Below are 17695 nucleotides of genomic sequence, written 5' to 3' on the forward strand. Positions count from 1 at the left end.
TCCTTATAGTTGGTTCCTTCCATTCACGAGAGGATAAAGTTAATGAGCCCAAGGTCAGGGGATCAATCACCATATGAACCACTTAAGTCTGGGCTGGGGCAGAACTCTGTCCCCCAGCAAAAAGCTGCACCCTGTCTTCGCCATCTTGTAAATGTCAGGCACTAGACGCAAATGGAACTAGAACAGAAAATGTAGACAGTGTCAAAGTTTCCAATCAATGACTGCAAAACAGCTAGAAAATCATAACCATCATCACCATACTTCCTCACAATTATAAGATGTTTTGGCATGTAAAATATGTTTGTACATATTTCTTTATTCTCTTTCAAATAGTGTTGATCCCATCAGCCACCTAAGGAAGTAAATGATGTGCTGTTTAATTTTAGAGATGAAGAAATTGAGACAAAAAAATGTTACTCAAGCAATGAGTGGCAGATCCAGGACTCCAGCCAGATATTGACAAATACTACCTGAAAACCAAAATTTAGCAACAAGGAAAAGGTGAAATTTTCTTTATACATAAAAGATGAACTTTTCTCTTTTGTACAGTTTTACCAAAAGGCAAGGGTATACCATTATCACAGAACTTAAGAGCAAAATAAAGTGGAAATAAGTCCTTCGCACCACATGAACATTGTGTCAGGCAGTGATTGACTGGGAGGGTTGCAGCTCTGGGCTTAGAAGGAATGTGAATTCTGCTTTTCCACAAGCAGATAAGAGCATCTGTGGCTGCTCTGCTTGGCATCACAGAACCTCAGGACCTGAAAGAGAAGGACCTGGAGAAGTTGTCCTTCTTAGCTGCTTCTCCCTGTAGAAGAAATGAGAGTTCTATTTCTAATATCCCCGTTCTCTGGAAGCCAACTTTGAGTCAGGGTTTGGTATAAAGATATTTATTATGGATCAACACCTGTGGGAAAAAGCAGGAAGGAGCAGAACTGGACCAGGAAAAAGGCAACACCATTGTGCAGGCCGAAAGGAGCCATGGCTAGTCCCACAGGAGCTCCAGAAAGGAGTACTGCCCCTGGCAAAGGTCCCCATTATTCAGAATGCCTGGGCCTTTACCCTGACGTTGTTCTCCTGGCCTCGGGTTGCCCTGGGAAAGTTGTAACCCTAGGCCAGGTGGCTCTCTTCAGCTGAGGGCAGACCTTACAGGAGCAGAGAGCTGGGGGCCTTGGGCTGACCCCTCCTTACTGGGCGTGGCAGCAAGCCCTCCCTGGGGGTGGGATCTAGACAGTGTATCTATAGGTCTAATTGGATCCACCCCATTGGTGAGGGACAACGGAGGTATACAGCAAGGAAATATCCAAGTTCATCTAGGAATGGCCCATAAATACCAAACTAAGTTAATTCACAGAAAGATAAAATCTAGATGTAGAAACCCAGAGAAACAAACAAGAATAGTCACAAAGATTTAGTAGCCTCAGATGAAAGGCCAGGAAATTAGAGCTGCAGCAAAGCCTTCTTGACTATGGTAGCCAGAAAGAGGTGTCACATAGACACTCCCAGCTTATTCTCAGTACAAAGATAGAAACACATTTGTGAAAATAAGCCTAATTTCTAAGCCCAGCTTTCACTGGGGCTAAAACTGTCAGTATACTTCCTGCTGCAATTGGGACTGTATAGGACCACAGGGGCTAAACCTCATAAAGGAAGGCCTAGATCAAACTTGTCCAACCCGTAGCCCAGAATGACTTGGAATGTGGCCTAACACCGATTTGCAAACTTTCTTAAAACATTATAGCTTCCTTTTTTTTTTTTTTTCTGTTTTTAGATGGAGTCTTGCTCTGTCGCCAGGCTGGAGTGCAGTGGCGCCATCACAGCTCACTGTAACCTCCGTCTCCCAGGTTTAAGCAATTCCCCTGCCTCAGCCACCCAAGTTGCTGGGATTGCAGGCACACGCCACCACACCTGGCTAATTTTTTGTATTTTAGTACAGACCAGGTTTCACCATGTTGGCCAAGATGGTTTCGATGTCCTGATCTCATGATCCGCCCGCCTCGACCTCCCAAGGTGCTGGGATTACAGGCATGAGCCACCATGCCCGGCTACATTATGAGATTCTTTTGCAATTTTTTTTTAGCTTATCAGCTGTTGTTAGTGGTGGTGTATTTTATGTGCGGCCCAAGGCAATTCTTCTTCCAACGTGGCCTAGGGAAGCCAAAAGATTGGGCACCCCTGGCCTACATGATAGATCCTGGAGAACACCAGCCTAAAGTGGAACCTGATGTTTTCTCTAAACCAGTAGAGAAGACCACTATCACATTCTCCTGCTGGGTCTAAAGCCTCCTGACTTCACCATACACATTCATGGTATGTTCTATCTTTCAATGAAATAACAAATTATGTTTTTCCTACTGTACAAAAGAGAATTACATCAAGTTCTAGATGTGTATTTATCACAAGGTTATTTTTCACAGATTGCAACAAGTAGAATATGCAATGCTTGGTAAGTTTCTGTGAGAGACCTCTGCCCATTGTGACATCAGCTTGCTATTTAATGTCATTTATAAAGAAAAAGTAGAATCCACCCACTGAACACACACAAAATAAGGTCACCACATTGAGCTTCACTACAGTCTAATTTGTCCTTATTATGGTCTCTATCATTTCTGTTGTCAGATAAATTGCAAATGGGTTCAAAATTTCCTCCATCCCTTTCATGAAAACCATGCCATGCTGGGAAAAATCCCAGGCCCACTCTTCTACCCACTGATTAAAGAAGCAGAGCATCTAGATTATTTAGGTTTTGTGAGAATTCACTTCAGTAGCACAAAGAGGACTGGAAACATACAAATGTAAAAGCCGACATCGAGGTGAGAAAAGGTCAATGCACCTCTACATTGTTTCAAGCAAAAGATAAACGGTCAAAGAAATAACCCCTTTAACAAGTCTCTTGGTTTCTTCGGATCCTGAAATTTCAACACTTCGCTAATTTGAAAAAATAAGTACATAAATTTACACCTACTTTATACTAATGGGTCACTCTTGGTTTTGTAATCATGTACGAATTCATACAGCACAGGCAAAAAGAAAATGTGCTGCCATGGCATGTGCGCTCATCAGATGCCCTTCAAAATGCATCAGTTCACTTGGTAGGTGTCCTTGAAAAAGGATTACATTTTAGTTGTTCCAATTCTCTATTAATCAAACTTTCGATTCTTGCCTACTTTTTAAGTAAAATTTTTCTACAGAAAATCCATATGCCAACAGCCTGATACACACATACTGTTCATCCAGGTTATTTATATTCAGCTAACAGATAGAGAGTACCTTCTATGAACTAAGTACCATGACAAGTGCTTTACAGGCATCAATATGAGGACTCACCAATGAGACCTCATTTTGCAACAAATAAAAAAAATGAAGATGAACGTGCCTCATGAAATCTTAGCTCGTCGTGCTACCTCCTTATTCATACACATGAGGCTTAGATCATAACAATACATGTTGGCCTGTGTTTTTACTAGTCTCAGAAATACCTTCTTCCATTGCAGAATCCTACAGTTCTCTTCTACTTGCAGTCCTCTCCCTTTGCCATAACAACTGCCAGCACATGTGGTTGTCATGGCGAGCAGAGGAGTCATTATTAAAAAAGATAAGAGCTAAGACCTTACCTTATAATTCAACCTTGGTAGTTTATTTTTTCTCTTGAGTTCTTCATATTTTATGACCTACTTCATTTGCCCATAAACTCCAAATGGTTTCCAGATGCATCTGGACTTCATCAGATATCTGGGCAACAAAGGTACTCTTTGGCTTTTTCCTGGTATTCAGCAGCAACAGAGAAAACAAGCACCAATACTACAGAGTCTCTAGGCCAATTAAGAAAATGGGATGTAAAATTATTCTAAGGCAAAAGAGCTAGATATTTAGCACCACCGGCTCTCTAAAAGGTTACAAAAGAGTTTAATAATGGAAAAACAAATAAGAAAACTACATTTATTAATAAAGATTTAACTCCAAATTTAAATTACAAATTGCTCCCCGAATTCCAATGAAAAGCACTCTGACCATTTGAATATGTCAGTTGTCAGCTCTCTTAATGAAATAAAATAGCAACCATACAACAAGGCTGGTACTGTAGCATCCGCCTTACTGGTAAGAAAACTGCAGTTCAGAAAAATCAAATTCCTTGCCCAAGATTGTCCCAGGTAACAAACAACAGGCTCAGCTCTTTTGACCTTGAGTCTGGCACACTTCATAGCATGTTATGCTGCCTCAGCAGTATTTTTCTTCATAGATTAATTATTTCCATTTGGTACAAGGTGGTCTTTTGCCAGTTTGAATGGCATAAACAATATTTTCTGTTGCAAAACCGTCCCTGGGGATGCTTCCTCAATGTGGAGCTGTGATATTGAACTCCCCATCCAAGCCTCTCTGAGTGCAGCCAGAAGGCACCCTTAGCCTTGCACACTTCGCTGAAAGTGAGAAGTTGTTCTTAGGTTTGCTGCACATCATAAACACCTGTGAAGGTCTAAAAATGGCGACTTCTTAGTCCTAACCGCTGAGATTAAAATTTAATTGGTCCAGAGTGTAACTTGGGCCTCAGATGCCTTAAAAGCTCCCCAGGTAATTTTATTATGAGGCAAAGTTATAGAACCACAGATCTAAAACTTTAAAGGCACCTTAGGTTCTGTAATAGGTACCTTTATACTGAGCAATGCATTAGAATCACTCGGACAGACAGTAAAATACATATTTCCAGGTCCCATCCTGGAAATAAAGGGATAAGAATCATGGGTAGAAATCCCATGATTCTGATGTAGTCAACAGTTGGCATTTTGCAAACTGCTGATTTTGGACTCCTAAAACACGGACAGATTAGAGAAATGGACTATTGCAAACTTTGGGAATCACCGGAATCCTTTTTTAACTACAAGAGCCTCTAAGGAAGCTTATTTCTGAAACTTAGTACAATTATACATCCTTCAGTCATCATGATTTAGCAACTCTTACAGAAAGAGAACAGAAAAGAAGATGAGTCCAGACTCAGACAGGTTCACAGAGTCGGTGCTGGGGAGGTGAGGGGGCACCTGATGGCTTTTGTTTTTCTAATGAAATGAGAGGCAATGCCATCTGTGGGCAGCATATGGGAGGAGTGGTGCAGAGGGGAATGATGGGTGATGAGCTTGAATAGAAAAACAAAGGTCTAAAATAATTAGCACAGAGAGTGGGAGAATGAGCTTAGTAGAGGAAAACCAGTAGGATTTCTTAGAATTTTTGAGTGAGAATTTAAATTCTTAATCATGAATGTATGAAGATGATATTATACTCTTTTGTCTTTTTCTAAACATTCTATATGGTGTTCACCTTCACAGATAAAGGCATGAAGACTATATGTGAATCTAACCAAGATTAGTGTTTTGAAAAACAAATGGAGGGAAACCATAAGCATGCAGGAGAAATGACGGTCTTTCTAAAGGGACAGTTATTTTCAAAAGATGTAGTAGATTGAATTATTGCTTCTCCCTATTCACTCTGCTTTCTTGTAAAAGAATCATATACAGTTGCACCATGCACGGGATTTGTAGTGTCTCCCATTGGAGAAGTATGTATCTTCACCCAGATGACATCAAGCTTGTTTGTGTGACTTGCTTTGGCCAATGGCATGTAAATGAATGTGGCATGTATCACATCTAGGCCAAAGCATTGAGAGCCGTGTTTTGCCAGCCATATCATTTGCTTTTCCACACTTTGGGAAACAGTTGAGTTTCTTCTCACACTGCTTCTGATCCTTTAAGCCAGAAGATCAAAGCTATCTTCATCCAACATGGAGTAGCTGATAAGGCAAGCTACAGTTGGCCCAGCGCTGTTTGGGGTAATAAACATGAACCTTCTCATTTGCTTTTGGGCTATTCTTGTTTCAACTTTGTTTCCACTTACCCAGAACTTCTTATTCCATTAGTCCATCCTAACTCAGTCTTTTACCCCTTGGACTTGATATTAGTATTTTGTAACTTGCTGCTTGAGCTTGACTCTTGGCTCCAATGAATCTCTCAGGGACTTTTCTGGAAATTTTCCTGGCCTTCTCTTCTTCCAACCTGTCCAGCTATTCCTGCACTGTCTGGACCCACAAGCTCAGAGAAAGGGCAGATTTGAAAAGTTCCTGTTCTGAGGAATGCCCAAGGGAGATTGATTGTTCCTGACTGCGAAGGCTACATAGTAGGATGTGCCTCCTCCTCAATTTAACTAGACACAGAAGATGATACTCAGGGCCCTCAAGGAGGTCATTCCAATCTGGAGAAGCTGGTTCTAATGAGATCCAGTGGCCAAGAAAGAAACTCGTACCAGCCAATTCAAATGGCTTCTGCCACAAACATAGCATAGATTTTCCTTGAAAATCTAAGTGCATTGTTTTCTAAAGGTCTTCTTTTGAGCTCAAGACATTCAGGCTGTACTATTATGCATATAGCTTATAAATATAATGATGTTAAAATAAATTAAAGCCTAAATGTTGTTGGAGATATGAGAAGTGTTGCAGACTGAGTTGTTATAAAAGGTATTGCAAACAAATTGTATCCTTTGAAGTCCTAACCCCTGATGCGACGGTGTTTGCAGATGGGGCCTTCGGGAAATAAGTAGGTTTAGATGAGGTCCTGGGCTCTGGTCTGACGGAAGAAACACCCGAACATTTTCTCTCTTTCTCTTTGTGTGTGTGCACGTGTGTGTGTGTGCACCTGCATGCACCAAGGATGTCACAAAAAGGTGCCCATCTACAAAACAAGAAGGGGGCCCTGACAGAGAACCAATTGGCTAGCAACTCGATCTTGAACTTCCCAGCCTCTGGAAGTGTGAGAAATAAATTTCTGTTGTTTAAGCCACCAGTCTATATAGTATTTTGGTATGGTGACCCAAGCCGACTAACACAAAAGGTAAAAAGAAAAAAATGTGTTTTCTATGACAAACCTGACTCAATTTTCAATATTCCCACTTACTAGAATTTTGTGAAAATCTTTTGGTTTACAATATTTCCTATTTAGGAAACAGTATACCTAAGCTCAGTCATATTTTACTGCCTTCATTCATCACCTGTACTTAATGAAAAAGAAATTTAAGTAAGTGAATGATGAGATGGATCAAATTATTCTCTAGAGCTCTAGAGGGTGTTTCATGCTCCCTAGATGGTTTATAAATGCCTGAACATTTGTATACAAATTGATCAAACATGCAAATCAGTAATCTGGGACTGAAAAGACACAGAAATGATCTTGGAAATTGCATTTAAGAAAAAAAATTACAGTATCATGTTGGTAGACACAAAAGAACTTTGATGAAAGCAGCTGTTAAATTGTTAATTTAACATAAAGATGGAGCTGATGATTCAAAAATGATCAACTAGGTTGCAGATATTCTGCACTCTGAATAGCATAGGCTGCACAGCATTCAACCCTGTCCTCTGCTGTAATTTGAGGCTGCATTCTATCTGCATTAGCAGAACTGTTAATAAATCACACGAGCAAGAAATAAGGAACTGAAAATCTGCAGGTGTTAGATAATGCCCCAAATATCTTCACCACATGTTTCAGAGGAGTCATGCGAGTTCAGAAACATGACTTGGTGATTACTCACTGTATTGCTCTGGCTACAGCCTAGTTAACTTCTACAGGATACATTTAAATACAGGTTAGGGTCACTATGATGCTTTCTCCTGTCTAGCCCTCAGGACTGGCTTCGATCGTTTGTGTTCAGTAGATATCGGTACCCATTGGTCAACTCATGGTTCCTTTGTCATAGAACATTTTTTTCCTTGCCAAATGCAGATTTGTTCTCGTTCTGTCCCTCTCTCTCTATCCCGCCTCTCTCTCTCTCTCTCTCTCACACACACACACACACACACACGCACACAGAAAGGTATTTTAACTGTGAATAGAACAGTAAAAGAGAAAAGTTGTGCTTATGTAGTCTCTAGGTTTGATATAAACGTTATTATTCAAAGGACGATTCTTAGTGTTACAATTGAGAAAGTATGAGCTGAAGTCTGTAACTAAAACATAAACTCAAGGTTTGGCATCTACTAGTAACTGATTGGACACCAAAAATTAAAGGACTTATCAGAACCAGTCTTATAGGGCAGGTATGGTTCTCTACAAGAAATCTGCAGGACAGGGGATGTGACAGCCTTTGAGATGTAAGTCTCAAATTCTGGGAGCTTTTGACATGGCATCTGATGCATTTTGATATCCTAGAAACAAAACATTTAAAAGGGCAGAGGTGAGCAGATCATCAAACACATGTGATCTGACGTTCAGGACAATTTTCTTTATTCTAATTCAAATCAACTTCTTGATTTTATTTTTCTTTCTTTCTTAAACCCTTTTCTTTCTCAAATCAATTTCTAAATAGAGGTAATTCAACCTTGTTCTATAAGTATGTTTCCCAGGTGTGTTTTATTTAATTCTGTGCAAAAGATCAAGGGAAGAAAGAACCCTTGATACTCCCCTGAAAATATAAATATACACTCATTAGCACTTTTGACAAGATGGTTCATACAGTGCTTTCAGCCCAATAAGGAGACATCATTGTAACAGTAGCACAGGGCTCTCCCTGCATTTGTGTAGAAAGGACAATAGCCAAGTAATTAGTTTTAAGAGAAGACTCAAGTTTCCACTTGTCCACAGATATTCCCATCAAAATGTAGGACTTGGCCCAAAACTTTCCTCTTGGAAAAAAAAATTCTAAGAGTTACAATAGATTCAGTTAGGAAAAAATTGTTGGCAGAGAACCCTCTGAATAACCTGGAGGTGGAAGGAGGAACCCCCATTCTTACCCCACTAGCCCAGTTTTTCCGACTGAACACATTTAGAGACCTCTGCAAGTATTCTCAAGTATATCTGATTCAACTAGCCATTTTCCTGGTGGCACGATATTTATGAAATAGCAGGTGAAGGCAAACATACGCGACTCCAAGAATACCTCATCAGGCAGAGCAATGACTGTGAAGAAGTGTGTAGGGGCCCAGGATTCAGGGCAAATTTTCTTAAGAACAAAATCCAGGCCCTATCACCTACTCTTGTATGTTTATCTTCCTAAGCCTCAATTTCCTCATTTGTATAATAAGAATAAGAATCGTCTTTACATTACAAAGTGGTTGTGAGAATTAGATCACATATGTCAAGTGCATATTGCAAAATAAATATCCCCCCAAATATTATGTATGTATGACTGTCTGTCAATCTATCATCTATCTATCTATCTATCTATCTATCTATCTATCTATCTATCTATCTGTCTATCTATCTATCATCCATCTATCTATAGTATTTAGGTCTCCCGTAAACAAATTCAAGAATAAGATCATGGCAATCTAGCCTTAAAAAGCAAGGGTTTTATTGAAATCAAAATCATTTTGAGTTAACTGAATTATATGACTTTAAAAGTAGCCACATATACATTGGTAGTATTACCAGCATCACTAGAAGAATTACATAAAAATGATAGCAATGATAGTTCCACTTATTTTAGCTAAACAGATTGCCTCAGATTATTAGATCCAATTTTGAATTCTGTTTACTAAGATATATTTAACAGGTATCTTCATATCTATCTATTACCTATCTATCTATCTATCTACACACACACGTAGTTGTAGATGAATGCTCAGAGAAGAGCAATCTGGATCATTACATTTAAAAGCTAAAAATGAGGAAACTTGCATTAAGGAGAATGGTATAGACAAAAATACTCAGAAGCACAATATAATTATCTTCAAATATTTGTTAAACTGACACGAGAAAATGCTTAGGAAAACTGTGAAGGGCTTTATGGAGTAAACAATCTGAAAGAAGCTGAGGAAAGCAGAAATAATTGCAAAATTTGAGAACATTTCTAATATTTGGAAATATTCAAGATAATACAAGATGTCTTGCAAAATATGAAACCTGCTTATTGTCATGCTATTCAATAAAAACTTATTAGTTGCATAGTCTACTCAAGGCACCAATTTAGATATTATAAGGATTCAATAGATCTATACAATATTGTTTCTGTCCTTAATAAGTTTATAATCTTGAAGCCAAAATGGTTACTGGGTAATCATGTGATATAGCAAGGTAGACAGAAAGTGCTACAGGAATGGAAAGGAAAATGTTGCTGCTCTCCTCATGAAAATGGTGTATTTCTTTCCCTATTCCCAAAAAGAAAACTCTCTGAAGTTTAGATGAGAAATAAACATTTTAGTTTGGATAGAAAGAGATTAGAGATGAAGTCAGATTTAAGAATGAGACTCAACAATTAACAGTAGTAGAAGAAAGATAAGTATTTTCTATCCTACATTGTTCAGTCTGCATTTTCAAAGAATGCTGTTAAAAGGATGTAATTAGGGGTAATGAGGTGCAAAATTTCATGTATGAAAAATGATCTTGTTAAGGGCAGTTTAGGCAGATAATGCAGCTAAAAAATGAATTCTAACTCTCTACTAACTCTATGCCAATATTATATATCCCTGACTTTTCTCTATATCAAATTCCAGTAGAATTTTTTAAAGTCAGAAATTTAAATGAATCTGGTACACAAATCTCCTTTTGATCAAAATTATTTGAGTTTTTTTTCATTTAAAAGTGGCAAAATCTTATCACAGTCTAGAATAATAAAATGCCTTTTGTTCAGCTCTCATTGATTAGTCATCTTCTTACCCACACTGATCAAATTCAGGAGTCTGGACCAAGTGTCTATCACAGAGATACTTTCCTTCTAACCTCTGTTAGGAAGGTAGTTGGCCTGAGTACATCTTGCAGTTGAGTCCCTCTGTTTCAACCTCACCCTCCTCAGCAAAGAGCAGAATATTCAGATCAGGGGGCTGATTCCCAGGCTTTGACGATCCTAGGACCCTTTTTTAAAAATGTATTTCTTAACTCTAATATCATATATTTGGCCAATGAAAAACTGAATGTTTCAGCACTTAAGGTCAAAATATGTAGTATACGTATCATTTTAGGTGTTATAGGAAAGCAAGCAATAGTATAAGCCTGGGTAAGTGGCAAATGTTTCCAAAATATCTTTTAAAAAATTCTCCTATGAAGTTTGATATCTATTGTGACAAATCCAATAAAACCCAAGATGATCCTTAGGTTGACATTCATTTCAATACACATTTAATTGAACATTTTCAAGGTGACAAGATTTACCGTGCACTAGAAAAACTCACAAATACTTTCAGACTGTGGGAGAAACTGATGAAGTAGCTGACGGTTCATTTGCAGTGTGGTGAGTTCTTTTGCAGGTACCATAGAGTGATGGGTCAGACCCCTGATGAGCTTCTAAATCCCGCGGAATGTGCAAGGCAAAGCTTTCTGATAGAGGTTACTAACTTGAACTAAAAAAGAGTTAGTACAATTTTAACAGTTTTGAAAAAGCCAGAAGGGCAACTCTAGCAACTCCATGATTCTATCATAGGCTATCACATTGCTATTTCAGAGTGTGTGTTTGCAAGTCATTGTTTATTCAGATCCGTGTCAACACAACATAAGTGTGTGCTCTTTTCTGCCTTGAAATGTCTTCTTGTTACAAATTTCACATTTTTGTGGGAATATATAGGTACTTATTGCATTTTAATTTTTGTTAACAATGGAACAACAGAAAGGGTAAAAATGTGGTTCTCTCTGTTCAACTCATCTCTAAGTGTAATGCTGGAGGAGAGAGGATTATGTCATGTGGAAACTAAGGTAGAACAAGAGGTATCAACAGCATCGTTTCAACCCCAGGGGGGTCACAGTCTATACTTTTCTCCACCAGCTCCTCCTCTGGTGCAGCATGAGAATGGGAGGAGGAGACATCGTCAGTGTTTCCTCGTGAGCTCACTTGCCGGGGGTGCCAGCTTTCCACGAATTCAAACAACAATGACATGGACAGGTTTACAGTAAAATACGTCTGTCCTGAGAAAGAAAGGAGTTGACAGCCAACCCACTGGCTGTGCTCATCGCTTGCTGAGCTGCACCGAGCAAAGCCATCTTCTGAGGATCTACGAATGTGTGGCATGGTAATGATCTCACCTTCCAAGGAGCTATGATGTATTTAATGAGGTGTGGATCCAGGGAAACAAAAGTCACGCATGCGCGCAGTGTGGAGGGGCTTGGAACCCATCAATATCTGAGACAAACAGCAACATAGCGTGGGGACTTCTGTTAATGTCCTGTTCTCTTCTTCCACCTTCAATCTTAGCATGGAGAATGCAGTGTGAACTTCAGTGAAACCGATTTGGTTTCAAATGAAAGATTTGTTACATTTTGACTATGAGGCATTTTGCAAGTTGCTTAGCCTCTCTGAGGCACAATCCCTTGATTTGTGAGGCAGAGATAACACTTTTTTCGAAAGGTTGATTTAAGACCATAATAAAATCATGAGCATGAGAAACTTAGCGCAGAGTCTGGAACATTTCAGCTGTTCAATAAATTTTGGGTTCTGTCCACTTTCTCTACCTTTTTCCTCTCCCACTAGAACTGGGGGCAGAGAAGGTCCAGTGTGTTAGCCTTCAGAATCTTTTCGTTAATTGGGTTTGTTTGTTTTTTTTTTTGTAAAATTTTATTTTTTGGAGTATTTGTTTATTCTCAGAGAGATGGATGAGATCTAAAATGTACTTCTATTGTTTTCTTCCCCCATTTAAAAAATGTAAAAATCAGAACAAAACATGTCTTTCCAGTCACAGGTAACTAAGTAGGAAGTATCCAGTAACTTCTTATCTCTGGGGACAAATATTACCCACAATACCCCAGAGTGAGCTGGGCAACAAGGGGACCTTTTCGCTATATCCCCCGCCCAGTGCAATTTTAGTCAAAAAATTAGCCGGGCGTGGTGGCGGGCGCCTGTAGTCCCAGCTACTCGGGAGACTGAGGCAGGAGAATGGCGTGAACTCGAGAGGCGGAGCTTGCAGTGAGCTGAGATTGTGCCGCTGCACTCCAGCCTGGGCGACAGGGCGAGACTGCCTCTCAAAAAAAAACAAAAAAACGAACAAAAAAAAACTCAGCAGAACTAGTGCATGGTTATAATGTGCCATCTTGAGGAAATCCACACCTTTTTTTTCTCTCTCTCTCTCTCTTTTTTTTTTCAGTTGAAGTATTATTTAGAAGGCACTTTTAATTATAATTTTGGTTAACTGATTAACGTTAACTTGTGTATGTCTTATATTGACCACTAAACTTTGGGCCTGGTTGCCCAGTACCATCTGTTTGATTGCCACTTCTATATGAATTCTTCAGTTTTGATATTTGTTTCTTATCTTGTGTGCATGTAACATTATAATCCCTATAAATGCTTCTTTTAAGATGGCTGAATATCTGTAAATACACGTGTCATTTATATTTTTGGTGGAATTTTTTTGTTCACATGCACCCTCTTTACTCGCTGGATGTCTTGAAAAATAAAGTGTGACACTTTTTTATCAATACAATGTTTTATTTATTAGTCTAAAAAATGTTAAAAATAAGTACCTATTTTGTTTTTGTGGAATATAACTAATGCAATAAAATGAAAAGCCAAAACCTGTAGAACTCAAAATGTGTTAAGTATACAAAGACCAGAAACCTTATAAAGGTGGCAGCATCTTCTAGATACTTTCAAGACCTTAAGCACCCATGATTACTTGACTTCCACTTCTTTTATCATTTCTACTTGCAATCCATCAGATCTGTTTCAGTGAGAACTCGGGTAGATCTAAAGGTCTTTTTCATTTTATACTCTTTTTTTTATACAAATTTTCAGAAATCGAAAAATTGTAGTGTGAAACTCTGTGAACTTGAAATGTGTAAAGTTAGTATAGTATGTTAAAGACCTATTTGATTATGAACTAAGGACAATAATCTTAGATTAATTCAGATTTTAATTAATTCAAACATGGGTTACCATGTTTGAATCTTGTTGTTCTAAGGTTTTCTAATTAGTTGTCTTCCCTCAAACAAGAGTGAATCCAAGCGATTGATACAGCCTTTTCCTTTAGTTTTTAGTATTCTGGGCCTAGACTCACAGTGCTTCTTAACATTAGCCACTCATTAGACTTGGAGAAGTCTAGTGAGTATTTCCCAAGTTTATGCATTCAATATAGAGTCCAGTGAGAGCACCTGGATCTGGAGACAGGCGGAGAGGAGGTAATCTAGAGACAGCACTGTCAGTAGCGGCCATTCATTCAGTCAGGGGAATCTTAAACATGAAGACTGAGAGATTTAAGAGAACTTTCACTTCTCTTTTGTCGTTTCCCAAAGGGTTCCATTTGTAAACCAAAGCTTAAGAATGTATTTTGGTCATAAAGGTAAATTCGCAGTTTCTCACGTTCTCAGGGACTGTTCTCGAAGCAAACTGACAGGAGCAAAGAGAAAGCCAGAGGTGAAAAAAGTGAGGCCAGTGCCCTCGGACTGACTTTCCTCATGGACTCAAGGACTTAGCCAATGTGACCTGGACACTGAGACTTTCCCAGAAATAAGACCGAGGGTGACAGTGCTGCTTCACTGAGGACAAATACAATTAAATGAAATTAATAAATTTTTTTAAACAAATAAAAAATAAACCAGGTGTGGTGGCTCACACCTGTAATCCTAGCACTTTGGGAGGCCAAGGCAGGTGGATCATGAGGTCAAGAGATTGAGACCTTCCTGGCCAACATGGTGAAACCCCGTCTCTATTAAAAATACAAAAATTACCCAGGCATGGTGGCGCGTGCCTGTAGTCTCAGCTTCTCGGGAAGCTAAGGCAGGAGAATCCTTTGAACCTGGGAGGTGGAGGTTGCCGTGAGCTGAGATCACGCCACTGCACTACAGCCTGGTGAAAGAGCGAGGTTCCATCTCAAAAAAATAAAATAAAAATAAAAATAAATAAATAATAAAATAAATCACTGTCAGGCTTTGTTCCAGGCCCCAGAATTCCAGGATGGGGCAGTTCCCATGCCCGTCAACAGGTGGCAGAGGGGCTTTGCATCCAGGCCTCCCGGGCGTCCCTGGGGCAGCACCTCTGGCTTAGGAAGCAGGAGTTTACTGAAAATTTAAGCGAGTGCAAACCTTACAGTAAAACAGAAATCCTGTCACTCTGCAAGGCTGGACTCCAATTCAGAAAGCCAGGTCTCAGCCTTGGACCTGACGGGTTTGGATGCTTTGGGAAAAGTAATTTCAGTGGAATCATAGGGGTATCACTCCATGGCCAGAAATAAGCTCAGCCCCAGTGTAGTGCTGTAGTTAAAGAAACAAAGCCAAACCTGTGAAGTCCAACTTCACTTAGAAAAATAGTAAGTGAATAGATCTACGTTTTTAAATTATTTAAATATTCATGGACGAAGACACCGAATCTTGATTGTTCCCATGGTTTCCCCAAATATTACACATTGACATACAACAGAAGTTGGATTTATATTTATGATGGAAAGAAAATAGCACCCAAAATATTGACAAAGGAAAATAATGGAAAAGGCACAATTTGTTTCCTTGGTTTGGCATGGGATGTAGTGGAAAGAGCATATGCTTTGACCCAAGGAAAATCTGGGTTTGAGTGTCTACTTTGCCACTTCTCTAGACCTTTCAGCAAGAGCTACTCAGTGGCTCTAGGATTGTTTACTTGGCTTTAGAATGAGGGCTAGCGTGTGCGTTAAAGCTTGTAACTCAGAGTTGCTGCAAAGATTAAAGAAAACAAGAAGTAAAATATATGGCAGGTAGTGAGTGTTCAGAAACCTTTAGATCTCTCCCCATCAAAATTTCAGTGTGAGAAAAGTATTCTCTGGTGCTAAACCACCAACTCTGATTTTGAGACTGGAACCATGCAAAATTGTTCTGTGACCTGAAAATAATTTTCCAGATTGTGGAAATCACTGGAACATATGCTGTGGTCATGTGGCAAGTTCTCTTTCTAATATTTGTGACTGAGTGCCCTTTTTAAGTACCTCTAAGAAACCCTGGAAGTTGGTTTCCCATACATTTCAAAAAAGTGTTCTGTGAACACAGTAACGTTAGGATGTTCTGGGAAAACTCATGATGTCACCAGCAATTTACGGAGTTAACTTGAATCTCTGTGACACCGAGGCTCCTTTAATTGTAAAGTCAGAGTGAGATGATTGGACCTCTCAAAAGTACAAATGTTGCGAGTCTGCTTTGAATAAAATATACCTTTGATAGTTTCCATTTAATATAATATTACATTCAAGAATTAAGAGACTCCTGAATAATTTATCATTTTGCAAGTATAAGTGATCACTAATAATATTGCATTGTTATTTATTAACATTTAGGCCCACCACAATTCTATTATGTAAATAATATAACAGATTGTCCAACTATATATTTAATACTGTGGGTGTATATTACTAATAACTGAGCATATATGACTTGATGCACAGTGAGGAATGAAGATGAATGAGAATTTTAGCCTAGGGGATGTTTTATGGATGAAATGTACATTAGATATTTTGAGGGAGATGTCTAGGCGATATCAACGCTGGATTTTGTTTTCCCGGACAGGATTAGAAAACAAAGCCTGACTTGTATGACAGTCATAACCAGTTCTGAAAATGCACAAAAGCACTATTAAGGCCAAGTATGGACTCCAGATCATCAATGCTACCTAGTTGTCATTCATTCACTCAGTCATTCATTCATTCACTTAGGACATGCTTATTTGTTATAGGCTGGTCATTAAGAATATAACAATCATCAGAAAAAGATATTACCAGCCAGGTGTGCTGGCTCATGCCTATAATCCCAGCACTTTGGGAGGTTAAGGAGGGCGGATCACCTGAGGTCAGGAGTTCAAGACCAGCCTGGCCAGCATGGTGAAACCCTGTCTCTACTAAAAATACCAAAAAATTAGCCGGGAGTGGTGGGGGTGCCTGTAATCCCAGCTACTCTGGAGGCTGAGACAGGAGAATTACTTGTACCCAGGAGGCAGAGGTTGCAGTGAGCCAATGTTGTGCCATTGCACTACAGCCTGGGCAATAAGAGCAAAACTCCATCTAAAAAATATAAAAAAACAAACAAAAAAAAGATATTATCGCCAGCAAATACTCAACAAAAAAACCCTTACACAACTAAGTAGAAAATCCCCAACTGCAATGAGGAAAATGAAGAAAGTGTTCAGGGGAATTGTGGAAGTTCCATTTAAAAAAATTGCAGAAGTTCAGTGTATAAGCTGAAATGTGAAGGATGGCTAGAGATGAATTATCAAAGAATTAGGGATGACATGTTCTAGGCCTGGGGTTGGGCACAGTATTCCTTATTTTTATGAGGTAGATTCAGACAGATGTGTTCAAATACCACTTATTATCTTTGTCATGTTAGACACCTATTAGCTTTGTCATATTAGAAATATACTTAGCCTGTTAGCGTTTCAAGTTCCAAATATCTAAAACAAGGTTAATAATTGCAATCTTAAAAACCATCACAGAGCTTTAAAGAAAAAAAGATGTGTAAATTTCCCTACTATATGTCTGCACATAGTAGGTACCCACATAATAAATGCTGATTACATATATTTCCTTTACTTCCTCATTTTTACTTAACGGGATCCTACCCCTACCTCACTCCATATTCTCCTGGACTCTAGCTTCTCACATAAACTACTCGTGTCACATTTTTCTGAATATAAGATAGGGAAATTTCTCTTATCTCCTCTTTTTGGGAGTTTCAGATTAATCTAACAAAAGGCTTGATAACAAACAAAAATTATTGACTTAAGGAGAAATTCATTGATGTTAATTACAATGCAGGATGCAATCCCACCTCCCTTGGTGCAA

The sequence above is a fragment of the Nomascus leucogenys genome, chromosome 19 (genome assembly GCF_006542625.1).
Source record: "Nomascus leucogenys isolate Asia chromosome 19, Asia_NLE_v1, whole genome shotgun sequence".
Lineage (NCBI taxonomy): Eukaryota > Metazoa > Chordata > Mammalia > Primates > Hylobatidae > Nomascus > Nomascus leucogenys.